Here is a 15,272-nt window from a genome sequence, read left to right as displayed (position 1 = left end):
CTAAACATAATATATTCTATGGGGTGTCATAAGCAGGTCATTAGAATACTTTCCTACTACATTTATAAGACAAAAGCATTCAATATTTGAGTAAACAAAGATAAAATAAAGCTATCTATTGTGTTTCACTGAAAAGTCCATTGGAAGACTTGACTATTGTTGTTATAAGACATATGCATTCATATTATAGAGCCACAAACCACACTAGTAAAATAAAAACATGATAACATGGGATTCGAACCAATAACAGTCTTAATTTGATAGTGCAATCCCAACACCTTACTAACTGTGCTAACCAGACTATGCATACCAGACACACAATTTATCAGAGATTTAAGTGAATAAGCTACAGTGTCAAAGGTACTAAACATAATATATTCTATGGGGTGTCACAAGCAAGTCATTAGAATACTTTCCTACTACATTTATAAGACATAAGCATTCAATACTTGAGTAAACAAAGAGAAAATAAAGCTATCTATTGGGTTTCACTAAAAAGTCTATGGGAAGACTTGACTATTGCTGTTAAAAGACATAGGCATTCATATTATAGAGCCACAAACCACACTAGTAAAATAAAAACATGATAACGTGGGATTCGAACCAATGACAGTCCTAATTAGATAGTGTTAACCCAGCACCTTACTAACTGTGCTAACCAGACTGTGCATACCAGATGCTCAATTTATCAGAGATTTAAGTGAATAAGCTACAGTGTCCAAGGTACTAAACATAATATATTCTATGGGGTGTCATAAGCAGGTCATTAGAATACTTTCCTACTAAATTTATAAGACATAAGCATTCAATATTTGAGTAAACAAAGAGAAAATAAAGCTATCTATTGGGTTTCACTAAAAAGTACATTGGAAGACTTGACTATTGTTGTTATTAGACATAGGCATTCATATTATAGAGCCACAAACCACACTAGTAAAATAAAAACATGATAACATGGGATTCGAACCAATAACAGTCTTAATTTGATAGTGCAAACCCAACACCTTACTAACTGTGCTAACCAGACTGTGCATACCAAACACACAATTTATCAGAGATTTAAGTGAATAAGCTACAGTGTCCAAGGTACTAAACATAATATATTCTATGGGGTGTCATAAGCAATTCATTAGAATACTTTCCTACTAAATTTATAAGACATAAGCATTCAATATTTAAGTAAACAAAGAGAAAATAAAGCTATCTATTGGGTTTCACTAAAAAGTCCATTGGAAGACTTGACTATTGTTGTTATAAGACATAGGCATTCATATTATAGAGCCACAAACCACACTAGTAAAATAAAAACATGATAACATGTGATTCGAACCAATACCAGTCTTAATTTGATAGTGTTAACCCAGCACCTTACTAACTGTGCTAACCAGACTGTGCATACCAGATGCACAATTTATCAGAGATTTAAGTGAATAAGCTACAGTGTCCAAGGTACTAAACATAATATATTCTATGGGGTGTCATAAGCAAGTCATTAGAATACTTTCCTACTAAATTTATAAGACATATGCATTCAATATTTGAGTAAACAAAGAGAAAATAAAGCTATCTATTGCATTTCACTAAAAAGTCCATTGGAAGACTTGACTATTTTTGTTAAAAGACATAGGCATTCATATTATAGAGCCACAAACCACACTAGTAAAATAAAAACATGATAACATGGGATTTGAACCAATGACAGTCTTAATTTGATAGTGCAAACCCAACACCTTACTAACTGTGCTAACCAGACTGTATATGCCATACACAATTTATCAGAGATTTAAGTAAATAAGCTACAGTGTCCAAGGTACTAAACATAATATATTCTATGGGGTGTCATAAGCAAGTCATTAGAATACTTTCCTACTAAATTTATAAGACATAAGCATTCAATATTTGAGTAAACAAAGAGAAAATAAAGCTATCTATTGGGTTTCACTAAAAAGTCTATTTGAAGACTTGACTATTGTTGTTAAAAGACATAGGCATTCATATTATAGAGCCACAAACCACACTAGTAAAATAAAAACATGATAACGTGGGATTCGAACCAATGACAGTCCTAATTAGATAGTGTTAACCCAGCACCTTACTAACTGTGCTAACCAGACTGTGCATACCAGATGCTCAATTTATCAGAGATTTAAGTGAATAAGCTACAGTGTCCAAGGTACTAAACATAATATATTCTATGGGGTGTCATAAGCAGGTCATTAGAATACTTTCCTACTAAATTTATAAGACATAAGCATTCAATATTTGAGTAAACAAAGAGAAAATAAAGCTATCTATTGGGTTTCACTAAAAAGTACATTGGAAGACTTGACTATTGTTGTTATAAGACATAGGCATTCATATTATAGAGTCACAAACCACACTAGTAAAATAAAAACATGATAACATGGGATTCGAACCAATAACAGTCTTAATTTGATAGTGCAAACCCAACACCTTACTAACTGTGCTAACCAGACTGTGCATACCAAACACACAATTTATCAGAGATTTAAGTGAATAAGCTACAGTGTCCAAGGTACTAAACATAATATATTCTATGGGGTGTCATAAGCAATTCATTAGAATACTTTCCTACTAAATTTATAAGACATAAGCATTCAATATTTAAGTAAACAAAGAGAAAATAAAGCTATCTATTGGGTTTCACTAAAAAGTCCATTGGAAGACTTGACTATTGTTGTTATAAGACATAGGCATTCATATTATAGAGCCACAAACCACACTAGTAAAATAAAAACATGATAACATGGGATTCGAACCAATAACAGTCTTAATTTGATAGTGCAATCCCAACACCTTACTAACTGTGCTAACCAGACTATGCATACCATACACACAATTTATCAGAGATTTAAGTGAATAAGCTACAGTGTCCAAGGTACTAAACATAATATATTCTATGGGGTGTCATAAGCAAGTCATTAGAATACTTTCCTACTAAATTTATAAGACATATGCATTCAATATTTGAGTAAACAAAGAGAAAATAAAGCTATCTATTGCGTTTCACTAAAAAGTCCATTGGAAGACTTGACTATTTTTGTTAAAAGACATAGGCATTCATATTATAGAGCCACAAACCACACTAGTAAAATAAGAACATGATAACATGGGATTCGAACCAATGACAGTCTTAATTTGATAGTGCAAACCCAACACCTTACTAACTGTGCTAACCAGACTGTGCATGCCATACACAATTTATCAGAGATTTAAGTAAATAAGCTACAGTGTCCAAGGTACTAAACATAATATATTCTATGGGGTGTCATAAGCAAGTCATTAGAATACTTTCCTACTAAATTTATAAGACATAAGCATTCAATATTTGAGTAAACAAAGAGAAAATAAAGCTATCTATTGGGTTTCACTAAAAAGTCCATTGGAAGACTTGACTATTGTTGTTAAAAGACATAGGCATTCATATTATAGAGCCACAAACCACACTAGTAAACTGAAAACATGATAACGTGGGATTCGAACCAATGACAGTCCTAATTAGATAGTGTTAACCCAGCACCTTACTAACTGTGCTAACCAGACTGTGCATACCAGATGCACAATTTATCAGAGATTTAAGTGAATAAGCTACAGTGTCCAAGGTACTAAACATAATATATTCTATGGGGTGTCATAAGCAATTCATTAGAATACTTTCCTACTAAATTTATAAGACATAAGCATTCAATATTAATAGAAAACAAAGAGAAAATAAAGCTATCTATTGGGTTTCACTAAAAAGTCCATTGGAAGACTTGACTATTGTTGTTATAAGACATAGGCATTCATATTATAGAGCCACAAACCACACTAGTAAAATAAAAACATGATAACATGGGATTCGAACCAATAACAGTCTTAATTTGATAGTGCAATCCCAACACCTTACTAACTGTGCTAACCAGACTATGCATACCAGACACACAATTTATCAGAGATTTAAGTGAATAAGCTACAGTGTCCAAGGTACTAAACATAATATATTCTATGGGGTGTCACAAGCAAGTCATTAGAATACTTTCCTACTACATTTATAAGACATAAGCATTCAATATTTGAGTAAACAAAGAGAAAATAAAGCTATCTATTGGGTTTCACTAAAAAGTCTATTTGAAGACTTGACTATTGTTGTTAAAAGACATAGGCATTCATATTATAGAGCCACAAACCACACTAGTAAAATAAAAACATGATAACGTGGGATTCGAACCAATGACAGTCCTAATTAGATAGTGTTAACCCAGCACCTTACTAACTGTGCTAACCAGACTGTGCATACCAGATGCTCAATTTATCAGAGATTTAAGTGAATAAGCTACAGTGTCCAAGGTACTAAACATAATATATTCTATGGGGTGTCATAAGCAGGTCATTAGAATACTTTCCTACTAAATTTATAAGACATAAGCATTCAATATTTGAGTAAACAAAGAGAAAATAAAGCTATCTATTGGGTTTCACTAAAAAGTACATTGGAAGACTTGACTATTGTTGTTATAAGACATAGGCATTCATATTATAGAGCCACAAACCACACTAGTAAAATAAAAACATGATAACATGGGATTTGAACCAATGACAGTCTTAATTTGATAGTGCAAACCCAACACCTTACTAACTGTGCTAACCAGACTGTGCATGCCATACACAATTTATCAGAGATTTAAGTAAATAAGCTACAGTGTCCAAGGTACTAAACATAATATATTCTATGGGGTGTCATAAGCAAGTCATTAGAATACTTTCCTACTAAATTTATAAGACATAAGCATTCAATATTTGAGTAAACAAAGAGAAAATAAAGCTATCTATTGGGTTTCACTAAAAAGTCTATTTGAAGACTTGACTATTGTTGTTAAAAGACATAGGCATTCATATTATAGAGCCACAAACCACACTAGTAAAATAAAAACATGATAACGTGGGATTCGAACCAATGACAGTCCTAATTAGATAGTGTTAACCCAGCACCTTACTAACTGTGCTAACCAGACTGTGCATACCAGATGCTCAATTTATCAGAGATTTAAGTGAATAAGCTACAGTGTCCAAGGTACTAAACATAATATATTCTATGGGGTGTCATAAGCAGGTCATTAGAATACTTTCCTACTAAATTTATAAGACATAAGCATTCAATATTTGAGTAAACAAAGAGAAAATAAAGCTATCTATTGGGTTTCACTAAAAAGTACATTGGAAGACTTGACTATTGTTGTTATAAGACATAGGCATTCATATTATAGAGTCACAAACCACACTAGTAAAATAAAAACATGATAACATGGGATTCGAACCAATAACAGTCTTAATTTGATAGTGCAAACCCAACACCTTACTAACTGTGCTAACCAGACTGTGCATACCAAACACACAATTTATCAGAGATTTAAGTGAATAAGCTACAGTGTCCAAGGTACTAAACATAATATATTCTATGGGGTGTCATAAGCAATTCATTAGAATACTTTCCTACTAAATTTATAAGACATAAGCATTCAATATTTAAGTAAACAAAGAGAAAATAAAGCTATCTATTGCGTTTCACTAAAAAGTCCATTGGAAGACTTGACTATTTTTGTTAAAAGACATAGGCATTCATATTATAGAGCCACAAACCACACTAGTAAAATAAAAACATGATAACATGGGATTCGAACCAATGACAGTCTTAATTTGATAGTGCAAACCCAACACCTTACTAACTGTGCTAACCAGACTGTGCATGCCATACACAATTTATCAGAGATTTAAGTAAATAAGCTACAGTGTCCAAGGTACTAAACATAATATATTCTATGGGGTGTCATAAGCAAGTCATTAGAATACTTTCCTACTAAATTTATAAGACATAAGCATTCAATATTTGAGTAAACAAAGAGAAAATAAAGCTATCTATTGGGTTTCACTAAAAAGCCCATTGGAAGACTTGACTATTGTTGTTAAAAGACATAGGCATTCATATTATAGAGTCACAAACCACACTAGTAAAATAAAAACATGATAACGTGGGATTCGAACCAATGACAGTCCTAATTAGATAGTGTTAACCCAGCACCTTACTAACTGTGCTAACCAGACTGTGCATACCAGATGCTCAATTTATCAGAGATTTAAGTGAATAAGCTACAGTGTCCAAGGTACTAAACATAATATATTCTATGGGGTGTCATAAGCAGGTCATTAGAATACTTTCCTACTAAATTTATAAGACATAAGCATTCAATATTTGAGTAAACAAAGAGAAAATAAAGCTATCTATTGGGTTTCACTAAAAAGTACATTGGAAGACTTGACTATTGTTGTTATTAGACATAGGCATTCATATTATAGAGCCACAAACCACACTAGTAAAATAAAAACATGATAACATGGGATTCGAACCAATAACAGTCTTAATTTGATAGTGCAAACCCAACACCTTACTAACTGTGCTAACCAGACTGTGCATACCAAACACACAATTTATCAGAGATTTAAGTGAATAAGCTACAGTGTCCAAGGTACTAAACATAATATATTCTATGGGGTGTCATAAGCAATTCATTAGAATACTTTCCTACTAAATTTATAAGACATAAGCATTCAATATTTGAGTAAACAAAGAGAAAATAAAGCTATCTATTGGGTTTCACTAAAAAGTCTATTGGAAGACTTGACTATTGTTGTTAAAAGACATAGGCATTCATATTATAGAGCCACAAACCACACTAGTAAACTGAAAACATGATAACGTGGGATTCGAACCAATGACAGTCCTAATTAGATAGTGTTAACCCAGCACCTTACTAACTGTGCTAACCAGACTGTGCATACCAGATGCACAATTTATCAGAGATTTAAGTGAATAAGCTACAGTGTCCAAGGTACTAAACATAATATATTCTATGGGGTGTCATAAGCAATTCATTAGAATACTTTCCTACTAAATTTATAAGACATAAGCATTCAATATTAATAGAAAACAAAGAGAAAATAAAGCTATCTATTGGGTTTCACTAAAAAGTCCATTGGAAGACTTGACTATTGTTGTTATAAGACATAGGCATTCATATTATAGAGCCACAAACCACACTAGTAAAATAAAAACATGATAACAGGGGATTCGAACCAATAACAGTCTTAATTTGATAGTGCAATCCCAACACCTTACTAACTGTGCTAACCAGACTATGCATACCAGACACACAATTTATCAGAGATTTAAGTGAATAAGCTACAGTGTCCAAGGTACTAAACATAATATATTCTATGGGGTGTCACAAGCAAGTCATTAGAATACTTTCCTACTACATTTATAAGACATAAGCATTCAATATTTGAGTAAACAAAGAGAAAATAAAGCTATCTATTGGGTTTCACTAAAAAGTCTATTTGAAGACTTGACTATTGTTGTTAAAAGACATAGGCATTCATATTATAGAGCCACAAACCACACTAGTAAAATAAAAACATGATAACGTGGGATTCGAACCAATGACAGTCCTAATTAGATAGTGTTAACCCAGCACCTTACTAACTGTGCTAACCAGACTGTGCATACCAGATGCTCAATTTATCAGAGATTTAAGTGAATAAGCTACAGTGTCCAAGGTACTAAACATAATATATTCTATGGGGTGTCATAAGCAGGTCATTAGAATACTTTCCTACTAAATTTATAAGACATAAGCATTCAATATTTGAGTAAACAAAGAGAAAATAAAGCTATCTATTGGGTTTCACTAAAAAGTACATTGGAAGACTTGACTATTGTTGTTATAAGACATAGGCATTCATATTATAGAGCCACAAACCACACTAGTAAAATAAAAACATGATAACATGGGATTTGAACCAATGACAGTCTTAATTTGATAGTGCAAACCCAACACCTTACTAACTGTGCTAACCAGACTGTGCATGCCATACACAATTTATCAGAGATTTAAGTAAATAAGCTACAGTGTCCAAGGTACTAAACATAATATATTCTATGGGGTGTCATAAGCAAGTCATTAGAATACTTTCCTACTAAATTTATAAGACATAAGCATTCAATATTTGAGTAAACAAAGAGAAAATAAAGCTATCTATTGGGTTTCACTAAAAAGTCTATTTGAAGACTTGACTATTGTTGTTAAAAGACATAGGCATTCATATTATAGAGCCACAAACCACACTAGTAAAATAAAAACATGATAACGTGGGATTCGAACCAATGACAGTCCTAATTAGATAGTGTTAACCCAGCACCTTACTAACTGTGCTAACCAGACTGTGCATACCAGATGCTCAATTTATCAGAGATTTAAGTGAATAAGCTACAGTGTCCAAGGTACTAAACATAATATATTCTATGGGGTGTCATAAGCAGGTCATTAGAATACTTTCCTACTAAATTTATAAGACATAAGCATTCAATATTTGAGTAAACAAAGAGAAAATAAAGCTATCTATTGGGTTTCACTAAAAAGTACATTGGAAGACTTGACTATTGTTGTTATAAGACATAGGCATTCATATTATAGAGTCACAAACCACACTAGTAAAATAAAAACATGATAACATGGGATTCGAACCAATAACAGTCTTAATTTGATAGTGCAAACCCAACACCTTACTAACTGTGCTAACCAGACTGTGCATACCAAACACACAATTTATCAGAGATTTAAGTGAATAAGCTACAGTGTCCAAGGTACTAAACATAATATATTCTATGGGGTGTCATAAGCAATTCATTAGAATACTTTCCTACTAAATTTATAAGACATAAGCATTCAATATTTAAGTAAACAAAGAGAAAATAAAGCTATCTATTGGGTTTCACTAAAAAGTCCATTGGAAGACTTGACTATTGTTGTTATAAGACATAGGCATTCATATTATAGAGCCACAAACCACACTAGTAAAATAAAAACATGATAACATGGGATTCGAACCAATAACAGTCTTAATTTGATAGTGCAATCCCAACACCTTACTAACTGTGCTAACCAGACTATGCATACCATACACACAATTTATCAGAGATTTAAGTGAATAAGCTACAGTGTCCAAGGTACTAAACATAATATATTCTATGGGGTGTCATAAGCAAGTCATTAGAATACTTTCCTACTAAATTTATAAGACATATGCATTCAATATTTGAGTAAACAAAGAGAAAATAAAGCTATCTATTGCGTTTCACTAAAAAGTCCATTGGAAGACTTGACTATTTTTGTTAAAAGACATAGGCATTCATATTATAGAGCCACAAACCACACTAGTAAAATAAAAACATGATAACATGGGATTCGAACCAATGACAGTCTTAATTTGATAGTGCAAACCCAACACCTTACTAACTGTGCTAACCAGACTGTGCATGCCATACACAATTTATCAGAGATTTAAGTAAATAAGCTACAGTGTCCAAGGTACTAAACATAATATATTCTATGGGGTGTCATAAGCAAGTCATTAGAATACTTTCCTACTAAATTTATAAGACATAAGCATTCAATATTTGAGTAAACAAAGAGAAAATAAAGCTATCTATTGGGTTTCACTAAAAAGTCCATTGGAAGACTTGACTATTGTTGTTAAAAGACATAGGCATTCATATTATAGAGTCACAAACCACACTAGTAAAATAAAAACATGATAACGTGGGATTCGAACCAATGACAGTCCTAATTAGATAGTGTTAACCCAGCACCTTACTAACTGTGCTAACCAGACTGTGCATACCAGATGCTCAATTTATCAGAGATTTAAGTGAATAAGCTACAGTGTCCAAGGTACTAAACATAATATATTCTATGGGGTGTCATAAGCAGGTCATTAGAATACTTTCCTACTAAATTTATAAGACATAAGCATTCAATATTTGAGTAAACAAAGAGAAAATAAAGCTATCTATTGGGTTTCACTAAAAAGTACATTGGAAGACTTGACTATTGTTGTTATTAGACATAGGCATTCATATTATAGAGCCACAAACCACACTAGTAAAATAAAAACATGATAACATGGGATTCGAACCAATAACAGTCTTAATTTGATAGTGCAAACCCAACACCTTACTAACTGTGCTAACCAGACTGTGCATACCAAACACACAATTTATCAGAGATTTAAGTGAATAAGCTACAGTGTCCAAGGTACTAAACATAATATATTCTATGGGGTGTCATAAGCAATTCATTAGAATACTTTCCTACTAAATTTATAAGACATAAGCATTCAATATTTGAGTAAACAAAGAGAAAATAAAGCTATCTATTGGGTTTCACTAAAAAGTCTATTGGAAGACTTGACTATTGTTGTTAAAAGACATAGGCATTCATATTATAGAGCCACAAACCACACTAGTAAACTGAAAACATGATAACGTGGGATTCGAACCAATGACAGTCCTAATTAGATAGTGTTAACCCAGCACCTTACTAACTGTGCTAACCAGACTGTGCATACCAGATGCTCAATTTATCAGAGATTTAAGTGAATAAGCTACAGTGTCCAAGGTACTAAACATAATATATTCTATGGGGTGTCATAAGCAATTCATTAGAATACTTTCCTACTAAATTTATAAGACATAAGCATTCAATATTAATAGAAAACAAAGAGAAAATAAAGCTATCTATTGGGTTTCACTAAAAAGTCCATTGGAAGACTTGACTATTGTTGTTATAAGACATAGGCATTCATATTATAGAGCCACAAACCACACTAGTAAAATAAAAACATGATAACAGGGGATTCGAACCAATAACAGTCTTAATTTGATAGTGCAATCCCAACACCTTACTAACTGTGCTAACCAGACTATGCATACCAGACACACAATTTATCAGAGATTTAAGTGAATAAGCTACAGTGTCCAAGGTACTAAACATAATATATTCTATGGGGTGTCACAAGCAAGTCATTAGAATACTTTCCTACTACATTTATAAGACATAAGCATTCAATATTTGAGTAAACAAAGAGAAAATAAAGCTATCTATTGGGTTTCACTAAAAAGTCTATTTGAAGACTTGACTATTGTTGTTAAAAGACATAGGCATTCATATTATAGAGCCACAAACCACACTAGTAAAATAAAAACATGATAACGTGGGATTCGAACCAATGACAGTCCTAATTAGATAGTGTTAACACAGCACCTTACTAACTGTGCTAACCAGACTGTGCATACCAGATGCTCAATTTATCAGAGATTTAAGTGAATAAGCTATAGTGTCCAAGGTACTAAACATAATATATTCTATGGGGTGTCATAAGCAGGTCATTAGAATACTTTCCTACTAAATTTATAAGACATAAGCATTCAATATTTGAGTAAACAAAGAGAAAATAAAGCTATCTATTGGGTTTCACTAAAAAGTACATTGGAAGACTTGACTATTGTTGTTATAAGACATAGGCATTCATACTATAGAGTCACAAACCACACTAGTAAAATAAAAACATGATAACATGGGATTCGAACCAATAACAGTCTTAATTTGATAGTGCAAACCCAACACCTTACTAACTGTGCTAACCAGACTGTGCATACCAAGCACACAATTTATCAGAGATTTAAGTGAATAAGCTACAGTGTCCAAGGTACTAAACATAATATATTCTATGGGGTGTCATAAGCAATTCATTAGAATACTTTCCTACTAAATTTATAAGACATAAGCATTCAATATTTAAGTAAACAAAGAGAAAATAAAGCTATCTATTGGGTTTCACTAAAAAGTCAATTGGAAGACTTGACTATTGTTGTTATAAGACATAGGCATTCATATTATAGAGCCACAAACCACACTAGTAAAATAAAAACATGATAACATGGGATTCGAACCAATAACAGTCTTAATTTGATAGTGCAATCCCAACACCTTACTAACTGTGCTAACCAGACTATGCATACCATACACACAATTTATCAGAGATTTAAGTGAATAAGCTACAGTGTCCAAGGTACTAAACATAATATATTCTATGGGGTGTCATAAGCAAGTCATTAGAATACTTTCCTACTAAATTTATAAGACATATGCATTCAATATTTGAGTAAACAAAGAGAAAATAAAGCTATCTATTGCGTTTCACTAAAAAGTCCATTGGAAGACTTGACTATTTTTGTTAAAAGACATAGGCATTCATATTATAGAGCCACAAACCACACTAGTAAAATAAAAACATGATAACATGGGATTCGAACCAATGACAGTCTTAATTTGATAGTGCAAACCCAACACCTTACTAACTGTGCTAACCAGACTGTGCATGCCATACACAATTTATCAGAGATTTAAGTAAATAAGCTACAGTGTCCAAGGTACTAAACATAATATATTCTATGGGGTGTCATAAGCAAGTCATTAGAATACTTTCCTACTAAATTTATAAGACATAAGCATTCAATATTTGAGTAAACAAAGAGAAAATAAAGCTATCTATTGGGTTTCACTAAAAAGTCCATTGGAAGACTTGACTATTGTTGTTAAAAGACATAGGCATTCATATTATAGAGCCACAAACCACACTAGTAAAATAAAAACATGATAACGTGGGATTCGAACCAATGACAGTCCTAATTAGATAGTGTTAACCCAGCACCTTACTAACTGTGCTAACCAGACTGTGCATACCAGATGCTCAATTTATCAGAGATTTAAGTGAATAAGCTACAGTGTCCAAGGTACTAAACATAATATATTCTATGGGGTGTCATAAGCAGGTCATTAGAATACTTTCCTACTAAATTTATAAGACATAAGCATTCAATATTTGAGTAAACAAAGAGAAAATAAAGCTATCTATTGGGTTTCACTAAAAAGTACATTGGAAGACTTGACTATTGTTGTTATTAGACATAGGCATTCATATTATAGAGCCACAAACCACACTAGTAAAATAAAAACATGATAACATGGGATTCGAACCAATAACAGTCTTAATTTGATAGTGCAAACCCAACACCTTACTAACTGTGCTAACCAGACTGTGCATACCAAACACACAATTTATCAGAGATTTAAGTGAATAAGCTACAGTGTCCAAGGTACTAAACATAATATATTCTATGGGGTGTCATAAGCAATTCATTAGAATACTTTCCTACTAAATTTATAAGACATAAGCATTCAATATTTGAGTAAACAAAGAGAAAATAAAGCTATCTATTGGGTTTCACTAAAAAGTCTATTGGAAGACTTGACTATTGTTGTTAAAAGACATAGGCATTCATATTATAGAGCCACAAACCACACTAGTAAACTAAAAACATGATAACGTGGGATTCGAACCAATGACAGTCCTAATTAGATAGTGTTAACCCAGCACCTTACTAACTGCGCTAACCAGACTGTGCATACCAGATGCACAATTTATCAGAGATTTAAGTGAATAAGCTACAGTGTCCAAGGTACTAAACATAATATATTCTATGGGGTGTCATAAGCAAGTCATTAGAATACTGTCCTACTACATTTATAAGACATAAGCATTCAATATTTGAGTAAACAAAGAGAAAATAAAGCTATCTATTGGGTATCACTAAAAAGTCTATTGGAAGACTTGACTATTGTTGTTAAAAGACATAGGCATTCATATTATAGAGCCACAAACCACACTAGTAAAATAAAAACATGATAACGTGGGATTCGAACCAATGACAGTCCTAATTAGATAGTGTTTACCCAACACCTTACTAACTGTGCTAACCAGACTGTGCATACCAGATGCACAATTTATCAGAGATTTAAGTGAATAAGCTACAGTGTCCAAGGTACTAAACATAATATATTCTATGGGGTGTCATAAGCAGGTCATTAGAATACTTTCCTACTACATTTATAAGACAAAAGCATTCAATATTTGAGTAAACAAAGATAAAATAAAGCTATCTATTGTGTTTCACTAAAAAGTCCATTGGAAGACTTGACTATTGTTGTTATAAGACATAGGCATTCATATTATAGAGCCACAAACCACACTAGTAAAATAAAAACATGATAACATGGGATTCGAACCAATAACAGTCTTAATTTGATAGTGCAATCCCAACACTTTACTAACTGTGCTAACCAGACTATGCATACCATACACACAATTTATCAGAGATTTAAGTGAATAAGCTACAGTGTCCAAGGTACTAAACATAATATATTCTATGGGGTGTCACAAGCAAGTCATTAGAATACTTTCCTACTACATTTATAAGACATAAGCATTCAATATTTGAGTAAACAAAGAGAAAATAAAGCTATCTATTGGGTTTCACTAAAAAGTCTATTGGAAGACTTGACTATTGTTGTTAAAAGACATAGGCATTCATATTATAGAGCCACAAACCACACTAGTAAACTAAAAACATGATAACGTGGGATTCGAACCAATGACAGTCCTAATTAGATAGTGTTAACCCAGCACCTTACTAACTGTGCTAACCAGACTGTGCATACCAGATGCACAATTTATCAGAGATTTAAGTGAATAAGCTACAGTGTCCAAGGTACTAAACATAATATATTCTATGGGGTGTCATAAGCAAGTCATTAGAATACTGTCCTACTACATTTATAAGACATAAGCATTCAATATTTGAGTAAACAAAGAGAAAATAAAGCTATCTATTGGGTATCACTAAAAAGTCTATTGGAAGACTTGACTATTGTTGTTAAAAGACATAGGCATTCATATTATAGAGCCACAAACCACACTAGTAAAATAAAAACATGATAACGTGGGATTCGAACCAATGACAGTCCTAATTAGATAGTGTTTACCCAACACCTTACTAACTGTGCTAACCAGACTGTGCATACCAGATGCACAATTTATCAGAGATTTAAGTGAATAAGCTACAGTGTCAAAGGTACTAAACATAATATATTCTATGGGGTGTCACAAGCAAGTCATTAGAATACTTTCCTACTACATTTATAAGACATAAGCATTCAATACTTGAGTAAACAAAGAGAAAATAAAGCTATCTATTGGGTTTCACTAAAAAGTCTATGGGAAGACTTGACTATTGCTGTTAAAAGACATAGGCATTCATATTATAGAGCCACAAACCACACTAGTAAAATAAAAACATGATAACGTGGGATTCGAACCAATGACAGTCCTAATTAGATAGTGTTAACCCAGCACCTTACTAACTGTGCTAACCAGACTGTGCATACCAGATGCTCAATTTATCAGAGATTTAAGTGAATAAGCTACAGTGTCCAAGGTACTAAACATAATATATTCTATGGGGTGTCATAAGCAGG

Source organism: Pseudophryne corroboree, chromosome 11 (assembly GCF_028390025.1).
Source record: "Pseudophryne corroboree isolate aPseCor3 chromosome 11, aPseCor3.hap2, whole genome shotgun sequence".
Taxonomy (NCBI): domain Eukaryota; kingdom Metazoa; phylum Chordata; class Amphibia; order Anura; family Myobatrachidae; genus Pseudophryne; species Pseudophryne corroboree.
The sequence above is the reverse complement of the archived record's forward strand: the minus strand, read 5'-3'. Positions refer to the sequence as shown.